The sequence below is a fragment of the Cynocephalus volans genome, chromosome 10, assembly GCF_027409185.1.
Source record: "Cynocephalus volans isolate mCynVol1 chromosome 10, mCynVol1.pri, whole genome shotgun sequence".
Classification (NCBI taxonomy): Eukaryota; Metazoa; Chordata; class Mammalia; order Dermoptera; family Cynocephalidae; genus Cynocephalus; species Cynocephalus volans.
This window is the reverse complement of record NC_084469.1, coordinates 61,381,638-61,404,152: the sequence shown is the minus strand read 5'-3', so window position 1 is coordinate 61,404,152 and position 22,515 is coordinate 61,381,638. Positions and strand designations below refer to the sequence as shown.

Here is a 22,515-nt window from a genome sequence, read left to right as displayed (position 1 = left end):
TCTGAGCCAGTGATAGTAGCTGCAGCAAACAAGGAGCTGACCTAAGGTATTCAAAGAAAAAGTTGGGGAATGAGCTGTCCATAGAGGGCTTTGAAAAGCTTTGGTGTACTCCTAGGAATCTAGAAGCCCACACACAGAGGGTTGTGCACATGCTCAGGAAAGACCCTGTTCTTTATTTTCTGATTGCAAATGGTATTGCAACTTCCACAGGCCTTGCCTGCAGTGTAGACTGGAAGTAGGAGGGGTGCAGTATGTACAGGGGCTGGGTGAAGGCTCTGGGAGGAGAGAAGACCGGACTAGGTGTCCTTTGTTATTCTTTTCTCCAAACCCTTTTCTGCGGTGTCTCCAAAATCCTGACTGCAAATGTCCCCTTGCCCTCTGGGTTCCTCTGATGATGGTGGTGGTGGGCATGTGTACGTGCATGCGTGTATGTTTCATATGAACCCTCTCAGTTCTAGAAATGGAAGAATCTCGAGATTTTTATTTAGGTATTAAAAAAAATACAGTACGTCTCATGCACCAGTGTGGCCAATATATAGTCATTGTCTGTAGAGCAATTACTATAGTGATAGGAAATTGTTTATCTAACTAAAAAAATCTGAATTAAAATTGTTAACCTAGACAGCAACCTGCTTATTATGCAAAAACACTTATTCTATATGTTTGTGAGAGCTAAAAATTTGTAAGTATTATTAGTAAAAAAAAAAAAATCATGAAAAATAGTTATTGATTAAAAAAGAGTCAGTGTTATCTACAATCCCCTGCAGTGCCAGGGGCCTCGCCCAGAGTGGGACCCTCAGTCCATGACAAAGGGTGAGCTAGAGAGTTTGTCTCCTTCTCTGCCTCTCTTGATTGATGCCACTTCCCTAAGGCCTGCTTGCAGTAGAATGTTCCGTGTATGGGAGATGCAAAGATGACTGCAGAGCTTGGGCAGGGCAGGGGCCTTGCCTTCTGCAGGGTCGGTTCCCTGAGATGGTAACAATGCATGTAAAGGCCATAGCATGGCTCTGTTATGCAGTCATTTCTGGATTTGGACGTTGGCCAGACTTGCTGAGGGCAACATTTCGGATGCCTTTAAGTCAAGAGATAAGGAGTAGACAGAGAAGAGAGAGAGAGCGAGCGAGCATGAATGAACAACCAGCAAGGCGGAGATGGGGAGAGGTCTTCCGCTCCAGGAATATCTGCGCCCTAACAGGTAAAACTGGAGGGGTGTTGGGGGTGTCAAATCAGGGTCTCAGGTCCTCTCCAGAAGGGGTGGGTATGGAGGTGGCCCTCACCCTATTATCTGTCACACTTGGTCTCCACTGTCCCTCCAGGATGAATTCAGAGTTGCTTCAAAGTTCAATAAGCCATTTCCCTGAATGCAGTTGAATGGTTCAATGCTCAGCACAGCACAGTTACTGACCTTGTGGCAGGCCAGCAAGGTCACCTCAGGACCCAAGGTCAGGAGCTGCCATATGGCCCTTTCCTCCCTCTTGACAGGCCTGGGAGGGGCAGGGATGGGGCATTTGGGAGAGTGTGAGGGAGTCAGAGCAGGGTTGGTGCTCTTGAGATCAGGCCTGATGGACGGTGGCAGTCTCCCGGGGACTGGGCTGCAGCAAGTCTTGCCCCGAGGTCATGCCATTCTGCCTTTTGCCTCCCGGCAGATAGGCACCAGGACCTCATCAGCCTCACCAGGGGTGTCAGCGCTTTCAGGGGAAGATCCACTCCCTTTGCAGTTGAACACAGGCTGCTTCGCTCTGCAGCCTTGTGGAGCCAGAAAAGTCTTTAAGTAAGGTCGGTGGTCTGGGGGTGATGAGGCGAGGGATGTCTGAGCCCAGACAGAACACTAGCCTGGTTTTCCCAGCATTTAGGGGGTAGCCATCACTGAAGTAGCTTTCTGGATATTTCAGGGACCTGGAGTTTGCTACGCCTCGACCCCCCACCACGGTGAGGTCTCTGGGACCTAGGAGGAAGGGGTGCTGGGCGGGGCAGTGAGTGCCAGTCTCGGAGGTCTCAGGGCCCGCTTGGGACTCTCCTGGGCTCCAGTGAGTTTGGGTCCCCAGGCCCAGAAGGCGGTGGCCCCCTAATACACCAGCTCTTCCTGGAGGTCCGAGCCATACAGCTCGGCCAGCATTTTGAACCTGGTCCCCCAGTCGTTGAGGAAGTCGTAATCGATGTCAGAGTCAGACGAATCGGTGCCCAGGGAGCGGAGGGACTCGACGACAGACTCAGAGCCTTTGTAGCCGTAGACGTGCAGCGTGTCGTAGGGCAAGCAGCCGCCGTCGTGGTCCGCCTCGACCTTCTTCACCTCGATCATCGCGGCCATCTCCCTGGGCCCGCCGTGTGCCCTGGGCGCGTGCTGCGGCGGCTTCTGCACCCGCGCATACAGCGGCGGCCGTGCGTCTGGCGACAGCCGCGGGGGCTTGGCTCCGCCGCCGCGGCGCACCGAGTTGAGCACCGACACGTCGTAGCTGGTGGTGTCCATCTCGCCGCCGCCCTCCTCGTTGTAGGTGACCAGCTGCTCGTGGATCTCTGGCACGCTCTTGCCGAGGGCATGGACCTGCCTCCGGAGCCGCCACCGCAGGAAGATGAGCGGAGTGATCACTGCCGGACAGCGAGCAAGAGCGACAGCAGTTAGACACTGCCAGGTTGGGGGACCCCCGCTCCGTTCCTTCCTCATCCCCGGAAATTCCAGGGCCAGGACTCCTCCATGACTTGTCCAACACGGACGCCTGGGGCTCCACCCGTCCCCGTGGGAGAGTCATCTGTCCCCACACTCTTGGTCCTGCCTGGCTGTCACAAACACTGGTGTGCACGAGCGGAGAGGAACAGAGTGGGGTTCGCTGGAGTTCTTTCTCCTCTCTCCCTCTCAGCTCTGTTTATCTGCATCCTCATTTCCTTCCTCCTTGTCCCACTGTGGCGAATTCTTCCACACCGTGTCCCAAAGGCCCGGAGGCCAGAGGTTGGGGCAGAAATGGGCGAAGGGATGGAATTGGAATTTGGAGTGCAAAGATTCTGAGTCACTACATTGTTGATGACTGTGTTGATGACGGTGGATATTGGTGGTGCCAGTGGACGTGGGACTCATTGCACGGGCAGCAGCCACCCTCTTGAGCACCAGCTGTATATGGGCTGGCACTGCATTGGGCAGGTGCTCATGTTACTTCACCCAACGTAGACATTATTATCCCTATTCTACAGTTAAGCAAACTGAGCTCAGAGAGGCCAGGGGACTTGCCCAGAGTCCCATGTTCAGGCAGTGGTGTAGACGTCGACCGTGCTGCAAGCTCTGAGAGGTGTGGCTGTGTGAGGGACTCAGCTCCCTGAGGGGGGCGTGGACTGTGTGGTACAGAGAGCTCCCCAAATTAGGCTCAGACCATCCCCTGGGCTCTGTCCTTGAGCCTTTCACAAACTGCTGCATACATAAGTATGTGGGATACCCAGGGAGACATCCTTCCTGAGCCTCAGTTTCCTTGTCTGTGAAGTGGAAATGATGACTTCTCTGCTCTGTTTATATTTCGAAGGTGGTTATGAGGTTAAATGCAATTCTACGTGTGGTGGGGAAGCCATCATCATTAATTATTATTAAAAGGGGAATCTGAGTCTGGACCTTCTGCTCCACAAGCTCCAGAAAGGGGTCATATCCAGAGGACCTTTCGGGGAGACACTGAGGGTGCCCCACTGTATCTGACCTTGTCACTGTGGTGCACACGACCGTGCTCTCTAATCACCCGAAGGCTTCCTGCCCCACCTCATGGCAGGTGAAATGCAGGATAATTGATACACCTCGGAGGAGCCCTCAACCATCAAATGATGGGGTTGGGTGGATAAACACCAGCTCCTCTTCCACAGGTGGAGAGACGCTGAGGTGTAGCTCTGGCTGCCTCCAGGTTCCCAGCGGGTGAAGCTCCTTGTCCATGATGGTCACTTCCCTGATCCCTTGCCCTTCACTAGCTGCCTCCCCTCCCTGCTTGTCTACCCTTTTCCTTAGGAGGTTTCCGGGGAGCACCTCCCAAATAAACTACTTGCACCCAAAACTTTTCCCAGGACCTGCTTCCTGTGAAACCCAAACTAAGGCAAGGCCTAAAATGCTACTAAAATTTCTGAGGCCCAAATAAGGGGGAAAAAAAAAAAAGAAATATCAAGGCTGGAGGAATTCTATGAAAGGAAAGAATGCCCCCAGGACATAGTCTAAACTAGACAATGTTAAATTTTCCACTTTAGAACTGGATTTTTTTTTTCAAAATTAAGTGTTGTGTAAATACATGCCTGAACAGTGCCTAGCACACAGTAAGTGCTCAAAATATGTACGTTCCAGGAGCGACTGTTATGCATAAGTAAGTTATTTTAAAGTGGAGATGGCCTCTCCCCAATGAGTGCAGAGGGGTCTTAAGCCCCCTGCAACCCAGACGCCTGGTTCGGTGCAGCCGTCATCTTTGTGTCCCACACGTGGACCCTGAAGCCCAGGATGGTGCACAAGCCAGGGCTGCCTTGCAGGCTGGAGGAGGGGCTGGGCCTGAATTCCTGTCCTCTCCTCCTCCTGTGAAGCCCCTCCAGCCTCTCAATCCCACCCTGCCCAGCACTGACCTGTGATGGCGAGGATGCAGACGAAGATGGCCACCAGCGTCTGGATGCTGACGCCTGCCTGGCAGCCACGTCCTCGCAGAAGGTGAACTCCCCGTGCTCGTTGCACTTGCACAGGGCCACGGCCAGCGTGCTGGTGCCTGTGAGGCTCGGCTTCCCGTTGTCCGAGATGAGCACGGGCAGGAAGTGGATCTTGACACGCCCCCGGTCAAATTGCCCGTGCTTGACACTGATGTTGGCTGTATTATCTGGAAACGCCAAGGCAGTGGAGTCAGGCTCTGCCAGGAGCACCCACCGCCCTAGGCCACATGGCCGGGGAAGCGGCTCCCCAGAGAGCCCTCCCTGACTGCACCAGCCCGTGTATTGCCCGGGCTGTGTGTCTGCACTTTGCATCGCCTGCCTCATGTTTTAGCCGTTTAAGCGCAGGTCTACTCCTCCACAGATGGGATCTTTTGGAAAGCTGCTTTGACCCAACTTCCAAGAATGGCTCGGCCAGAACGTAAAGTCCCTGCTTTCTGTTTCTGTGGGCGACTGATATGCCTGACCTCATCCCCTTCCCTAAACGCACTCCAGTAACAGGCAGTTTTCTCTTTCAGCTCAATTAATTAATGATTGTTTCAAGCTTTGACAAGCAATCAGGAAAAATAAAGTTTTAAAGTCTTTTAGTATTATGCTAACTTCTAAGGCTGTTTCTGCTATCCCCGAAAAGCCATTGTTATAAAGGAAGCTTACAACAATAAAAACAATGCACGCGTTCCCGCGAGCACAGAGAGAATAGTTCCATATGTAATGGAGGGTTTCCTGGGCAGTCCGGAATGGGGATATGCTCTGATCCAAATATTGGCTCCTCCTCCCAGCTCCAGTCAGCAGTTTCATGTACATAAGAATTCCCCAGGGAGCTTAAACACACTGATCTTCAGACCCCTTCCCCTCCTCCTAACGTGTGCACGTGTGTACACACACACACACACACACACACACACACACACACACACACACACACAGATTTCTGATTCAGTGATTGTGGGCAGAGGCCAGATAATCTGCCCTTTGTAGGCTCCTGGGAGGTTGTAATACCAATGATCAGAAGAGGGCCCAGGATCTACTGAGCCACACTGGGTTGGCACACTCAAGAAGCCAGCTGAGAGCCAAGGAAGCTGCCTTTTAGATTTCAAACAAAAGCCAAATACATTTCATTATTCATCATTACATTTCAATATTAAGTCTATTATGATTGAAAATAAAGGATATGCCATTGACATTTTACGGGAGAAATTAGAGATTTTGACATACATGACATTCACGATGTCAGTGAATCTGAGACCAACAGACTTGCCTCCTGGTTGCATACGGTTGTCCTTGGGGTGGGATTGATGCTCTCTTCCCCATTGTCGATCCCTACTCTGAGGTGGGCATTGGGGATGGGGTGACAGGTGTTTTGCCACATGATTTACTTCTAAAGACAGTTGAATGTTGAATGGTCCTTCGTTGACTGTCTACACATCACGGACCTTCCCTATCCCACAGGAGGCTCCTTAAAGACAGGCTGTGTCTGATTCCCTGGGTTTGTCCTCTCTTCTCAGGGACCCCACTCCTCAAATTTTCTCAGAGGTGGCAATAGGCTGTTTCAATACAGGGGTCCTCAGCAACCACAGTTTCACCAATCAAGGACAAGCGGAGATCCCAACCTGTGCTGGGTGAAGGATCACTCAATTTAGACCCAAGGGGCATTTTCTCTATTTTTCTGAGGAAGTTGCAGAGGCCATGGAAACCTGTCTACATCGGCTGGCATTAAATCAACTCAGCATCATCACTCTAGAAAGGAAATACTCATCAGAAGCTTGGATTGGTCACTACTGACATCACAGGACCCTCTGGGCTGTGATTGGTGGACCATACCCTGTTCAGGGGCCACCTAGTGGTAAGTCATCATTGTAGCTGAATTAAGACAAAGTTCACTGTATTCTTGGGATTTAGGGTTTCACATTTCCAGCTTGGAGTCTTTGGGAGTGACCTCAAAGCTCCCCATCACAGGACAGTTTGTAATTTTGCAGAGGCACAGAGATTCCAATGTGGGAAGGGATCCATAGCCTGCACCGCGTACCTGTTCTGTGATGCACACCCACTTGGCCATCTTATGGGGAATGGCAGGCCACATGGACTTGGCAGTTTGGCCAGGGTGGCTCTGACCATCACACAGCCCAGGATTGTACAATGTATGTGGCCAGAGTTGTACAAAGTATCCCATAACTTGCAAATCCCAGTGGTAGCCTGGTCCTTGACCCTGGTTGCTTTAAGACTTAAATAACCTGACCCCTGACCCTGCTAAGAGCCAAGTGACTGGTTTGTTGCGCACCGTGATTATCCGTGAGGGTGAAGTTGCTGTCTTCAGTGCTCAGGGCAAATTTGAACTTCACGTTTTGTGGTGTTATGTTCTTGTCTGTTGCAGAGATCCGCAGGACCAGCTGGAGTGTGTAACACAGAGGATGGTCAGTGGTGGTGTTGGAGTGGCCTGGGGCTCAGTGATGGAGACTTTGGGTTTAGATGTGACCATGGCTGCCTCTCACCTGCAACACTAACATAAATGGCTTTCATAAGGACACTCTTTCTACCAACCCCTGTACCCCCCCAATCTACTCTCCATACAGTGTCTCTTGAGCCTCAGTTTACCCATCTGTAAAATAAGGATAATGTTACTTTCTCCAGGGCTGTTGTACAGGTTACATTAAGCTCAGTAGAACTCCAGCTGACTGGATGGGAGGTTCGGCCCCTAAGCCTGCCCCACCCTCCTACCTGAGCCAGACTCACCTGGCCCTGGGCTGCATTTCTCACACACTTTTGGCTCATAGGGCTGGGCAAATTCTGGGGTGTTGTCATCCACATCCAGAACTTCAATGTGGACCTGCACGATGGATTCTTTGCCTGTGGGTGGTCCCTGCATGGGAGAGGACTTGTCACCACTGGGGACTCAGCTGATGCTGGCCCTGAGTGTGTGGGGTGTGGATAGGTAGTCCTGGAGGGCTGCTCCATGAAAGCTGCTTTTTGGAAGGAGAGGGGGCTATGGACCTCTGAAAGAGAGGCCAGGAGTGGTGTTCTGGATGGAAGGAGTGTGAAAGAGGAAGGGGCAAAACTTCATATGTAAGAAAGATTACTGATGTATTACTTGTGAGAATCAAAAATGTAAACAATGTAATTGCATTTAAAAAGGTCTCAATTAAATTAACGAAATCAATAATTTACTTAAGTAATTAAATGGACTTAAATAAATAAATGTAGTTTTTTTTTTTTTTTTTTTTTTTTAAAGATGACCGGTAAGGGGAGCTTAACCCCTGACTTGGTGTTGTCAGCACCACACTCTCCCAAGTGAGCCACGGGCCGGCACCTAAATGTAGTTTAATTAAAGAAATAAAACAAAATAATTACAAAAAAACTAAAAAGGTAAACAACCTAAAAGATGCTGAGATTGGGTGAATAATTTAGGCCACTGAAAAAGAATGGAATATATGACCATTTACAATGCCCATGTAAATTACGTGTTAAAAATGTAATTAAAAAATTATTTTAGTACCATGGGAAAATTGTTCTGGAATAAGGTTAAGTAAAAACACAGGATATTTTGTACAAATATTATGATCTCACTTATTTAAAAATATGTATAGAAAAAAAACAAGAGAAAATACACTAAAGTGCTAACAGCATTATGAGAGGATTGTTTTCTTCTCCTTTTCTGTATTTTCCATATTTAAAATCTTTCTAATTTTAAAATTATATGAATGGGGAAGAAAGGAGCAAAGATTGGTCTGGAAAACATGTAGGAGTCTGTCCTGAATTTGGGGCATAGCTGCCAGGTTGGGAGATGTGAGGGTCTAGGTGGGCCCAGCAGGGGGCAGGGCCCTCCGGGGTAGCACTGGTGGGGTCTTGGCCACAGTTGCCCCTCTCTGGGCCCTTGGGGGATCCTGGGTACAATGGGAATAGTCCTTCTCCTGGAGGATGGTTGGGATTTTTCAAATAGATAAAGGAAACCCTAACACTTGCCCACAAAAGTTCCACAATTTCTGGAGAAACTATCAATCTCAGAGTTGGAAGCTGCTTCAGATTTTGAATCCACCCCATCAACTGGGGCATAAACAACCCCCAAAGGAGTATTTCCCAAACATCCATGATAATAAGAACCACATGACACTTGTTCCATGCACATTCCCAGGCGCCATCTCTGGCTCCCTGGACCAGAACCTTCAGGGAGGTGTCTGAGAAGCTCTGTTTCATAGGTGCCATAGGTAATTCTTATCACAGAGACATCTGTGCACCTGCTTTATAACAGTGCTTCTCAAACTATGATGTGCAAGAGATTCTGATGTTCAATATGGGGGTGAGGACCAAGATTCTACACTTCCAGCAAGGTCTTAGGAGATGCAGATGCTACTGGTTCAGGGACCACACTTGGGCATGGAAGCTCCATCACATCCCAGCCAAGGGGTGCTTCAGCAGGTGCTTGGAATGCCTTTAGAGACCCCAAATGACAGATTATGCCAGTTTTGAAAGAATGAGGGTAAAGGAAAAGAGCCCAGGTCCCCTGGCAGATGGGGTCACTCACCACTAGAATCCAGTTCTTCAGCCTCCACAGTCAGGTTATACCAGGGGTAGATTTCTCTGTCCAGTTCTTTCTCATTGTAAATGTTCCCTTGCTTGGTTATTCGGAAGAATTAGCCCTTGTCACTAGTTCTCCGGATGGAGTATCTGCCAGGGAAGAGAGTTTTATGGCTTTCATTGTTCTTTGCTGAGTCCAAACTCTCAGCATGACAGACAGGGCACTTCAGGACCTGTCCCCTGCATGCTTCCCCACCCTCCTCTTTCACGGCTCGTTGCACTCCAGCACTCACAACACTGAGCAGACCCACACAGCAACAGAGGGATCCAGGGGGTGGGATAATATCTGTGGTCTTAGCAATGGTGCTGTCACCAGGCTGAAGGTGCTACCTGAGACCATCAATAGCATTTTCAGAGTTGGGTAGGTGACACTCTACAACACCTGGAATTGGTTTTTGTGATCAGTGAAAAGAAAGTTGAGCAAGAGCTAGGAAGAAATGCAAAAGAGCCTGGAAGAGATAAGAAATAATTAAAAAGAAATTACATTTGTGAAGTAAAAATTTGGAACGTTCCTTCAGAAATCAGGAAAAAAGTTACAAAGAGATTAATATACATATATGAATCTATATATGAATCTATATACACACATACGTATACACACACACAAACACACACACACACACACACACACACACACGCACACACGCACATATTTATATATAGCTACAGTTTGAGTTGTGTTCCCCAAAGTTTCATAACAGTGTTGAGAGTGGGAAACCTCAACATGGTAATTGAAAGGCGGGGTCTTTGGGAGGTGATTAGATTGTGACGAGACTATGCCTTCGTGAGTGGATTGATACATTCATGTAGAGATAAGTTGATGGTTTAGTGGGTGGTAATAAGTGTGGTTCTGATGGCTTTATAAGGAGAGTGAGGGAGTGGGTCAGCTCTCTTACTCCTGCCTTTCTAGCCATGTGATACTCTGCCTCGCTGTAGAGTGTCAACACCAACAAGAGCAAGGCCCTCACCACATGTATTCACTGGACTTTTGACTTCTGAGCCTCCAACACTCTAAGCAATAAATATCATTTCTTTATAAATTATCCAGGTTCAGGTATTCTGTTATAAGCAACAGACATGGACTAATATATATATATTACTGAGGAAAAATTCCAGAACAAATAGAATGGAAGAAATGACAAAAAATAAAACTTTTCTGATCTGAAGAAAGGCCTAAGTCTACAGATTAGAAGATGTCATCGATATCAGGCATAATTGTAAAAAGAGAACAATATTTGAGCATATCCTGATGACACTTTGAATTTCAAGGCTATGTGAAGGAATTGAAAAAGAGTCCAGACAGAAAAAATACATTCTTCGTAAAGAAAGACGAATCAGATTCACCCCGGATTTCCTTACAAAATTAAATGCTATCACACATTGATAGCAATTTTGAAAGATAGTGTCTGTGATCTCAGGACTATATGAGCACACCTAGGTGTATTAAAATAAGAAAGCAAAGCAAGTAAGGAATTTGTAAATATTCAAGAGCCAGAAAGTATATCACCTCCAAAAATGGGTCCTAAGTTTTTTTTTTTTTTTTTTTTTTTAACTTACTCCATCTAACCAAGAAATGTCTCAACATAAAGTAAAATCCTGGTTTGGAAGGAATTAAAATGAAACTATTGATTTCTTTATCATAAATGGGAAAGCAATGGTGTGTGTGTGTGTGTGTGTGTGTGTGTGTGTGTGTGTGTGTGTGTGTGTCTGTGTGTGCGTGATATTTTTAACTAGAAAATATAGGTCTAGGAAAACATTTAAAATTTCAAAAGTAGAAGTAAATCTACAGGTAGAAGTAAAAATAGATGTATTCCATCCAATTATCTAGGAGAAAAAAGAGAAAGAAAAAATAGGCTGTATAGCAAAGGTGAGGGTAAAGAAAAAAGCCATTAAGTTTAAGAAATGGGAAATATAAAACAAGATAAAAGAAGTAAGATTAAACTTATCATTTATAATGAAAATGCAAATACATTAAACACAAAGCATCTCAGTGTAGATTAAAAAGCAATGCCAACTACATTCTATTTTCAAGAGACAACTTAATGCCAGATGACCTAGAAAAATTAATAGTAAGGGCTAGAACATTTATGTCAGGCAAATATAAATAACATGAAACCAGGACTGACAAACTTAACATCAGGCAACATGGAATCGAAGGCAAAATGTTTAAGCAGAACAAACTGGGTAATTTCCTAGGGATAAAAGTTACAAACCTACTGAAGGTAAAGTAGTTACAAACCTTTGCATATGCAAAGCAAAAGTTTAGATATCCTAGGAAGAAATGAACAAAAATACAATTGTATTACTGCACAGGATGAGCTAATACAAAAACCAAATAACACCCTATCACTCGTAAATGAAAAGAAATAAACCAAGTAAATCTCTTAAATAAACCACTGGGTCAAAGGGAAAACAAAAACTGTAATCACAGAGTATTTAGAATGCAATGGTAATGAAAGCAGTAGTCCTAAAATATGAGATACGGCCAAAATGGAGGGACATATTTCGACCTTAATAAGAAGACCTAGTACCATAGAAATGTTAACTCTTCCAAAATTGATACATAAACACGATTCTTATTAGAATTCTAGTTTTTTTAAAAAACAGATAAAAGATTTTTAAAGTTCATACGAAAGAATAAAAGAGAATGGATAAAAATTATATAAAATAAAAAAAAAAGCAAGGGAGGGCTTGCCTTATATGTACTGAAATTTAGCATAAAGCTTCTGGAATAAAACAGATTGGCTCTGCCACAGAACGATAGAATAAAGAATTCAGAAATAGATTGGTTGTTCTCTTGATGGTCATATCTCGCTAGATGGGACCTGTGGGAACCATGGTCTGAAGGAAGGCTTCAAGGTAGAGCAGAGGACAGACAGCTCTGGATGGCCAGGACCATGCAAAGTGGGGTGCGCAGGCAGGACAAGGTCCCAGCAGCCCAAGTGGGTTAGTGGAAGATCTTGGGCTACTCCTTCTGCCTCTGCTACTTCCCATGCAATGCCGGGAGAAGCCAGTTTTCCTCTCTGAGTCCTGGTCTCAGACGAGCAGACATAAGAACATCACTGCCAGAATTGTCATTGTCATTGTCATCAACACAACCACCAAGTGCTTACCCAATTCTGCACCAAATCTCATTGGGGTCTATGGCTATCACCACGACAATCAGAGGTTTCTTCTGGTTCTCCCACAGCTGGAAGTGGTAGAAGAGCTGCTGGAAGTTGGGGGGGCTCATCCATATCTGTGATGTTGATGATGACGTGGGCTATGTTTCTGCTGGAGGTGCCTCTCAGGTATCCGAGGTTGATGGTGTGGTCCATGGCCTCGATGGTGAAGCTGTATTGCCGGATACGTTCATAGTCCAGGGGCTGCGTTAGGGGAACGTTATGATGAGCACCTGCTCTGAGCTAAGGAGGTGGCATGTCGTCTTCACAGCAACCCTGCACGGTAGTACTAGGGGGTTGCCCATTTTGTGATGAGGAGCCTGTGGCCCGGACTAGTGATATGTCCAAGGTTATCAAGAGAGAGGCTGGGCCTGGCGTCTGTTTTCAGCTACCCCCATTTCATCTCAGCAGCCTCATGACCGCACCCCAACCCTGGCTCTGTGCCTGACCCCGTTGCGATTAATGAGGACATACAATGGATCAGCCATGGTCCTGCTCCCAGACTAGTGGCTCTATCCGCTGGTCCTTAAGGACTTGCCTTTTCTTTATGCCTTTTCCAAGGATGCTTCTCCTCCCCTTCATGCCTGATGAACTGCTGCTCATCCCTCAAGAAGCCAATCAGAAGCAATCAGATGCCCTCTCAGAAGCCCCTCCTGAGGAGGTGGTTGCTCCCTGCATGGTGTTGATACATAGCACTCAACACACCCGGCTATCCTTTATGTTTATATGTCTGTCTCTCCCACTCACTGAGAGCTTCATTGACTCTGGAGGTTGTGTTCTCCCCTGGGTATCTTTAGTCCCCAGCATGGGGCAGGGCCAGAGAGGGACTCAGGCCCAGGACTCTGAGTCCTCTACATGGCAATCCCGGAGCCATTCTTATGCCCCGACAGGACTTTCCCTCCTCTCCCAGATACAGTGGATCTGACTTCTCTGTCAGAACCAGACACTGTCCTTGGCCACCCATGTCCTGTTCCCAGGCACTCATTGTTTTCTTACTTGCTGATGGCTTTTTACTGGCCAGGACACAGTGCAGGCCAGGAAGTGCCAGGGAGTTAATGCCCCCAGGAGCAGCCCTCAGTCAACACTGCAGGGGTTTGGTGTATAAATACCCCAGCTCCCTTGCCCTCAGCTCTGCAACTCTGAGTTGTGTTCAATACTGTGCCCTGGAGGTACCCACTTGCCTACACTCCCATTAATGAGCCCAATATTAGCTTCCTTCTTTTCACATGTTGACATTCCTGGGGCTTCCTGGGATCACCTCCCACATAAATGATTTATAACCAAATCCTTGTGTCAGGGTTTGCTTCAGGGGTAACCTAGCCCAAGACACTGGGTTGCAGTCTCCATGAGCTCATGGCCATCTCTGAGCTGACCCAGAATGTTCTCCTTTGCTGGCTTCCGGCTCAGGAGCAGCCCCTGGGCAGAGGATGCCAGGAACCCCAAACCCCGCACCTGATGTCATTGCCACAGGCAAGCCTACAAACCTTCATGGGCTTGATGATGCCCTCATTGTGGGTGGGGTCTGTCTCGATGGTGAAAGTGTCCCTGTACTCGCCTTGCGCGATGTTCTACTTGGTCATCCGGTTCTGGGGCTCATCTAGGTCCTCCACAAAAGAGAGCCCAAGGGGCTTCCCACGCGGATGGCTTCAGGCACCACAAATGTGTACATGGCTGATGCAAATAGTGTGCCCCAAAGGGCAGTGGGTTAATCAGATAGACAAGGTGATTATACCTTTATATTATCCTACCTTATATTGATACAGGAAATGGACATTGATGAAATAATGATAACAACGATAATAATAAAACCCCTGGGATTCTGGCAAAGAGGTCTGCCCTATCTGTCCATCCCTCCATCCCTCTATTCATCCAAGTAGTTATTGAGCACCTACTGTATGCCAGTCACTTTGCTAGGGGACCTATCAGTTGACAAGAGAGACAAGTTCTGCCTTCAGGGAGTGTTTGCTGCGCACAATGAGGCCACTCCAGGAGAACTGGCCTGTCTTTGTGTGGCCGAGACTCTGAGTTGTGACATCCAGCACCAGAGGATGCAAGTGGACAGAGCCACATGACTTTCTGGCCCGGCCTCAGCCAGGGCATGGGAAAAGCTGTTGGCACACATATTTTGGGGGACAATCAGTCTGTGGTTGGCGTCAGAGCCCAGCCCTGGCTCTGGATACAGAGCTTTGCTGTCCCTCTGCTCTTTGGCTTGTGGGAATTTTCTAGCTGGGGCTTGAGTCTCAGGGCCTGGATTTTCCTGAGCCCATAGGATCTGGGTGAAAATGCTCCTATCTGTAGTGGGGCTCTGGGCACAGGGGTAGCATCCAGCAGGGGGCATGGTTCCCTCTCATCTGTGAGAATGTGGTTCAGGATGAAAGAAAGGCCCCTCCCTGCACCAAAAGGACTCCTCTAGGCCTTAGGTCAACCCGGGGATGGGTAGAGAGGGAGACGGACTCAGGGCTCCTCCTCCAGAGCCCCCAAGTTATTGAGTCCGGAGTGCTCCAACCCCCGACCTCCCCAGCACCCTAAAGGAGGGGCTCACTCTTGACGAGGATGGGGAAGTTGTCATTGACTTCTTGCAGAGTGACCAGCACAGTGGCCGTGCCCGAGTCCCCCCAGAGGCCCCGGGTGTCTAGTGCCTCCACCATGATCTCATATCTGGCTTGCAACTCTCGGTCCAAGTTATTGGTTGTCATGAGAATGAGTCCTGTAAAAGTGTCCCAGCTGGAGCCATGTTACCTAGGAGCTTTTAGAAAATACTGATGCCTGGGCCCTAGCCAGAGAGAACCTGACTTAAAAGCTCCGCAGTTGATTCCACTATGCAGCCATAGCTGAGAACCACGAGTACACATCCACTATTTCCACAGCCTGCACTGTGAGGCCAAAGCTGGTATACAGCAATTTGGTCCAATATTGGTCCTAGCCACCTGGAGCACTGTGTTGAGAAAGGTCGTGAGGACACATCCAGGCTCAGAGTGAGAGTGCTGTGATGGATTAATGATGTCTGTCTTCGTGCACCGCAGGATAGCAATGGTATCTGTGCGATGCACTTGACATCCCTCTGGAAGACAGTGAGCCCAAGGACTGACCATCTAGTTTCCAGACTCAGTCCTTACAGTTTTTTAAGTCACAAAAACTATGTGGCTATGCTCACTCTATACGTTATCAAATTCAAACTTCACAGCTACACTACAAAACCAATATAGGCATTCGTATTTTCTAGATAAGGGAACTAAGACTCCCAGAGTTTAGTTGAGTTATCCAAGGTCTCTAGAGGGGGTTGGTAGCAGAGCCGGAGTTTGGAAACCAGATCTGTCTGAACCTGTACCCAGAGCTGCTAACCAGCATTCTCTGTTGCCTCTCGGTCACTGCTTGGGTAACAAGATCCTGCTTTTGTTCCCTGGACTTAAGTCCATGTCTTGGGCACCTGTCTGCTTCCTTCGTCCCTGACCAGCCACCTTGTCTTTGCTTGTGATACTGACCACCTCCATGGGACAGGGTGGTTCAATGATTGGTGACAACTGTCAGACTGGGTTCCTCACAGCATCTGCACCTGGAATATTCACAGCCCTCATCCCCCATCCCCCAAGTCGGTGCCTGCCCAGGACTGTTAGTCACACAGACCGGAATTATCGATGGAAAAATAATTTTCTCCCTTCAGGACTTGGTACAAGACAGAGGTGTGATCTGCCACAGTGTGGTCATCTGCGTCCACTGCTGTCACACGGAAGACCGAGGTCCCTGCAGAGAGAGAATCCTGAGGTTGCTGCCCTGAGACTGCTGGCCCCTCACCTCATCCCTGGATGAGGGCAGATGGGACTCAGGCTATTCCCTGTCTCAACCTTCCCAGGTCTTCAGGGAGAAAAGGCTGCTTTGTTTCCTGAGGAGCTGGCATGAGGACAAAGTGCTGGCAGTGATGGGGGCCCAGCCAGGCCACCCATGAAGGGAGGCAAAGAACAGGTGGATTGTGCATTTATGAGGGAAATTAGGGAGAGGGCAGAGGGTTGGGTTCAGGTGGAGAAACCAAGGAGAGTAAGGGCTTTTCTCCATCTCCTGGAAGGGTGAGGACAAGGAAATGGGAAGGTTCCCCCAAAGGAGTGGTGTCACATCTCTCATCACCCCCTTAAACTCCAGGGTCCACATTTAACAGGAAGTTCTAGTCTCATGGCCCTGGCTAGGGACCCTAGACTGAGCGGGTGGAGAGGGAAGCCCTTTTCTGGTACCGTCTGGAGAATAGGGGAGGACTGAGGAAGGAATAATAACCTCCTGAACCTGGAGTCCAGGCTGGTGACACGTCTTATGGCCAGGGTTCTGCCCTCCACCCCACTACTACACGGCCTCTCGAGATGACTCTTCTTGCATTAGTAGCAGGGCTTGGTATTCTTCATGTACAAAGGCTACACTCTTGGTGTGCCAATCCTGCGGGTCAGAGGCAGTGGGTGGGATTTGCTCTAAAGAGTAGTGGGATATGTGTGTCTCTGATGGCCAGGGGTCAGTCCATTACTAGGTCTGAGCTCAGTTCATGATCAGGATCAGGGCTCAGTCCATGACTAGGTTCAGAGCTCTGTCTGGGGCCAGCTCAGAGCTTAGTCTTTAGGGACCAGAGTTTCAAGTCATATAAAGTGGCAACACAGTCGTTATAACCACTGCCCTGAGCTCACTGAACCCTGACCCCAGGCAGTGAAGTGGTTGATGTGAGAAGTGCCTCCAGGATGGGGATGAGGGAGAGAAGATGGAGGGGGACAGACTGGGCACTTGCCCACAGCCGACATCTCGGGCACAGATGCATTGAACAACCGGTGCATGAACACAGGCCAGTTGTCATTCACGTCGTGAACTTTGATGGTGAAACTGGAAGGAGAATCCAGGTCTCTGTTGGTGTCATTGTCCACGATGAGGGCAATGAGGTGGTACTCGGAGGTCTTCACCCGGTCCAGCCTCTCAAAGGCATACACGTCTCCTGTGTCCTCGTTGACCCGGACGACCTTGCCGACAGACTCTCCTCTGATCAGGTACCTGGCATTCTTTCTGTTCACGCTCGACTTGATCTAGGAAATAAGAGGCAACATGAGCTGGGAATGGGTAGTGGTGGCTGTGTGCGCGTGCATTCATGTAGGTATGTGTGTATGCACGTGTGCATGTGCGTGTATGTTCATGTGTGTGTGTGCATTGGCGTGTGGTGCTATGCAGGGGTCCTAGATGTGACACTGAGGCTTTTAACAAGGGCCTCGACTGGTCACCAGAGAGTTGTTCCTGCCCAGGTCACTGCAAACACCACATTGGTGTGAGTTGCGTAGCAGCACCCAATGTGCCTAGAACGATACCTGGGACATAGTAGGTGCTTAGAAAACATTTTTTGAGTGGAAGAATATACTTGGTGCCATTGGAAGGCAAGAGAGATTTTTGCCCCTTTGCAGTCACTTAATTTCTCTGAGTGGTTGTTAACTCATTTGAAAAATGAAAACAATATCGCTTCTGATGTTGATGTTGAGTTGCTCTATGAGCACAACAGCCCTTTTGAAAATGAGTTCCAGGAAACACTGGCCTCCTTTGCTGTTCCACACAGTCAGTGGTGTGCTCAAGCTGGCTTGTGTCAGTGTGGCTTTCAAGAGCCAACTTAAGTTTTCAGGAATATTTGTGAGTTGGTTGTTAAACATAGCCATTATTAAACATGGAATTCTATAAACTTACAATTAAATAAATCAAATTAAAAACAAAGGTAACAGATATTCAGAGTTCATCACTTCTAAACTATTTTACTGTGTTCAAGAGGTTAATTATGTCTGTTATTCTGTATGATGGAAATACTAAATAATGATGTGTTATCCACATCTTTTCCCAACTCTGCCCACAGTGACGTCACACTGGTTGATTGAAATCAGACATGGTGAGAGTATTTACACCACGGAATTGGCAATTGCTGCAGATCAGGATCTTTTCCCCTGGAGAGCCAGTTGTCAAACATTTATCAGCACACCGTTGGTCCCAGTCAATTTAGTTTTGGAATGGTCACAGTCTCCTGGAGACTGTGATTGTATAGTCCTGTAGAAAAGAATTCCAATGAGCTTTCTTTAACTCAGGATTTCCCATACTTACTAGGCCACTGAACTATATAATTTTTGTAACACATAGTATTGGTGTCCTAAGATATGTGTGTTTCTGATGGCCAGGGCTCAGTTCATGATCAGGATCAGGGCTCAGTCCATGACTAGGGTTAGGGCTCTGTTTATGATCAGGATCCGGGCTCAGTTCTTATCGAGGGTCAGGGTCAGTCCATGATCAGTATGAGGGCTCAGGGTCATTGGCGCCCTTGGTTGGAGCAGCATCAGCAGGGTGGCAGGGTGAGAAGCCAAATGGCAGAGTGTAGGGAAGAGTCTGGAAGGTGAAGGAGTGGAGGCAGATAGTGAAGACCCTACCTCTTGGGTGGACAGGGAGGGGGAGAGGTTGGCAGCTGGTGCGGGCAAATCCTCTGGGGGCAGTGCTGTGGTACGTACGGGGCAGGTAGTTTCCGAGGTGATTTCAAGGCCCAGAGGCTGGGAGGTACAATGAGTAGCTGGACAGCAAGCAAGGAAGCCACCAGCTCTGTAACTGTGGCCTGTGGGGATAATGGGGACTCAAGGAGAGGGGACCGTCTGGGGCCTTGCATGAGTTGCTCAGGGTTAGGATAGCACGGCAGTTTTCAAATTTGCTTCTGGATCGGTGCGTTAGGACCCGCAAAGGCAGGAACTGCGGTGGGAGGGCACATCAGCTTGGACCTATTTTACTGGAGTTCTGCAGATGATTTCATGTAAATGGAAGTTTCTGTTTTCCTGTAGGCTGATGTTTCCTAAATAGACTTTATTTTTTAGAACAGTTTTAGATTTACAGAAAAATTGGTAAGTACAGAGAGTTCCTATATGACTATTCATCTTTACCCTTAGTATTAACATCTTACATTAGTGTGGTACATTTGTTATAACGAATGGACCAATAATGATAGATTATTATGAACTAGTATCCATCATTTATGCATATTTCCTTAGTTTTACTTCATGTCTTTTTTCTGTTTCAGGATCCCATCCAGTTCACCACATGACATCTAGTCATCGTATTTCTTTAAGCTCTTTTGGGCTGTGACATTACCTCAGACTTTCCTTGTTTTTGATGACCTTGACAGTTTTGAGGAGCACTGGACAGGTATTTTGTAGGGTGTCCCTCTAATGGAATTTGTCGAATGTCTTTCTCATGAGTAGACAAGGGTTATGGGTTTCTGGGAGCCTCTCCCGCTTTCTAATACCACCGTATTTGGACATTAACATCTCAATGCCAAAAGCCAAGCTGACCCATATTTATGGATTCAGAAGGCTGCTCAGGAATGTCTCCTGTTGTCCATCCAGGTCTGTAAAGAAAGGCTCCAGGCTCTGACCTTGATAAACAGGGACTTCCTTCCCTTGGATTACATCCTTGGGAGCCGGGAGGTGATCCTTAGAGCACTGTCCTAGCCTTTCCCAGGTACTCTTGTTTCTTCTCCAGGTGGATCCTCTGTCCCTGGCCCTGTGCAGGGTGCCGAGTGAACGCTGTTGACAGATGGTGGCAGACCCAGCACTCTTTCTGCTGCGGGCAGGCCCTGGGCGAGCCCTCCACAGCGGCATGTGATGCAGGTGGCCCCGGTTTCTGCTGACACTCCCTGTCTTACCCCACAGATTTTCCTTGGAACTAGCCATTCTCTTCAGAGGCTGATTCATGGCACAGTTATCCCACTGGGAAGGTCATAGGTGGGTTGACTATATTTTCCTCTATGACACAGAGCTCACATTCATGCTGAGAGTCAGGAACCTAGCCCTTAAAGGTTCTGTCCTGGTCTCACTTTGTGATCCTGGGCAAATTCTTCCCCTCTGAGTGGCCATGCTGGAGTATTAAAATTTGCCATCCATTCTGGATAGCAAGAAAAGCCTATGGGCATAGTCAGCTGGCTGGGGGTGGGGCTGTGAGTGGAAATTCCCAGTTGGCCCCACCTGCTTCCTTTAGCTGGCAGGGCTTTTCTGGTGCTTCAGCCAGACGGGGATTTCTCTAGGACCAGAGGGCACCACTCACCACCACCACTGGAAGAGTACTTTGCCTGACATATTCTGCCCTTCTAGACTAGGGTGGGCAAACTGTTTCTGTAAAGGGCCAGATAGTAAATACTTTCAGCTTTGTGGGCCATATGGTCCTGGTCACAACTTCTCAACTCTGCCATCATTGCATGAATTCTTAAATGAGTTGGTGTGACTGGTGACTGTGTTCTAAGAAAACTTTATTTACCAGACTGGGCTGTGGGCCAGATTTGGCCCACAGGTGGTTGTTTGCTGACCCCTATCTCCATGAGGTTGGGAACCATGCCTGTTTTTGCCTACAGTTGACTTCCCAGTACCCAGTCAAGTGCTTGAAACCGACCTTACTTTCTCTAGTACACTGACCCATTCTTTCTTGTGACCAATGTTCAGATTCCAAGAAGCTGATGTGGTGAGATTTTAATGCACTCAGAAACCTTCTTCCTCACCAAAAACTCTCAAAATACCTCCTCCATCTAACTGTCACTGCATGTGAAATTCCATCATGTGGACCATTCCTCTGAATTAGACTGGAGAGTTTTGACATCAATGACAATTTGACATGGTGAGACAATTCAGCAGTCACTCAGATTAGCTCCGAGCTCTAGGAAGGTGGGCTTGGATGGATACGTTTTAAAGGAGGACAAAATGAGGGTCAGAGCCCTAGGGACTGGCTTAGAGGTGGGCCAGGCACTTCACTCTGAGTGTCCTGGAATTTGAGGAGTGGTGTGGGGGTCATGGAAACAAGGATGAGATGCTCTGAGAGAAATGGGTTTTTGAGGAGGTTCAGAAGCCTAGACCAGGGTTGGCAAACTATGGCCTGGATGGTTCACTTTGTTATCAGCACAATTTTGTAGATGGCTGCGCAGGCCTTTCCGGATCTCTCAGAGGAGAAAATTGAGTGACAGCTTTGGCTGGCTCTACCCTATGCCCTGAGCCCGCAGGCGAGGCTAGCCTTCTCAGGCTGAGCATGGGGTGGTCCTTCTGCCAGTGCTGTCTTGTCTACGGACTGAAGGCTGGGAGAAAATGAACCATGGTGCTCACCATCAACTATACCACCACCTCCATCATCTCCATGATCACCATCATTATCACCTTCTCCTTCATGACTGCCATCGTCACAATCACCACTACTATCACCATCATCACTACCACCACCACCACCACCACCACCACCACCTACACCTTCACCACCACCATCATCTACCCCTTCACCATCAACATCATAACTTCCATCACTACCACCACCACCATCAGCACCCTCACCTTCCCCTTCACTATCACCAGCACCACTACCACAACTATCACCTCTACCATTTTTACCCCGACTGCCATCACCCTCACAATCATCACCTCTACCCCCACATCCATCACAATATCTACCACCATCTTTACCATTATTATCATCCCCACCACCACTGTCACTATGGGCCAGCTGCTGATGGCTTCTCCTGGCCTGGGGCCTGAGCATTACCTTGCCCACATAGTGGGGCAGTGAGGTGTTTCTCTCTTCATCGATGTGCATCTTGTTCCAAATCTAGTCTCTCTTCTGTTGCCAGAGGGTGGGCAGCATGCTGGGAGTGTTCAGTTGGGCAGGGTTAGTGCCTGCTGTTGCTGCTGCAGCTGCCACCAGCGAGCCCAGGCAGGCGCCCAATACAGCGACCAGGATCATGAGCCTCTGCACCTTTCCAGGAGAGACAGATCTGGGGAAAGAGGAGAGATACCATCAGGGCATGGTGGCTACTGCCCAGGGTTGTGGGCATCTCCCATGGAGAACTGAACAACCTTTGTCCATTCACTCCTTCACCCTTCACTCTCAGATGACACCAGCAGAACCAGACCCTGTCCATGCCCCCAAAGAGCTCAAACTCTGGGAGGCAGAAGACAGACACAGAAATAATTCCTACTTGCAGGCCATGCGTGCTAGAATGGAAGGAAGTGCTGGGGATGTGAGAACCCAGAAGAGGGGCTGCAGGAAGGGTCTCCCAGAGGAGGGGGTGATGCTGATGCTGATGGTAGCTCCAAAAGCCCTATGCATGAGCTCCAGAGCTCATGCCTGGAGAGAGACA

General features: G+C 48.3%; 1 pseudogene; it reads right to left on the bottom strand.

Moving 5' to 3' along the window:
* Nucleotides 1-2,065: 2,065 nt before the first annotated feature.
* Nucleotides 2,066-22,142, bottom strand: LOC134389047 (cadherin-5-like; annotated as a pseudogene).
* Between the last annotated feature and the right edge of the window lie 373 nt (nucleotides 22,143-22,515).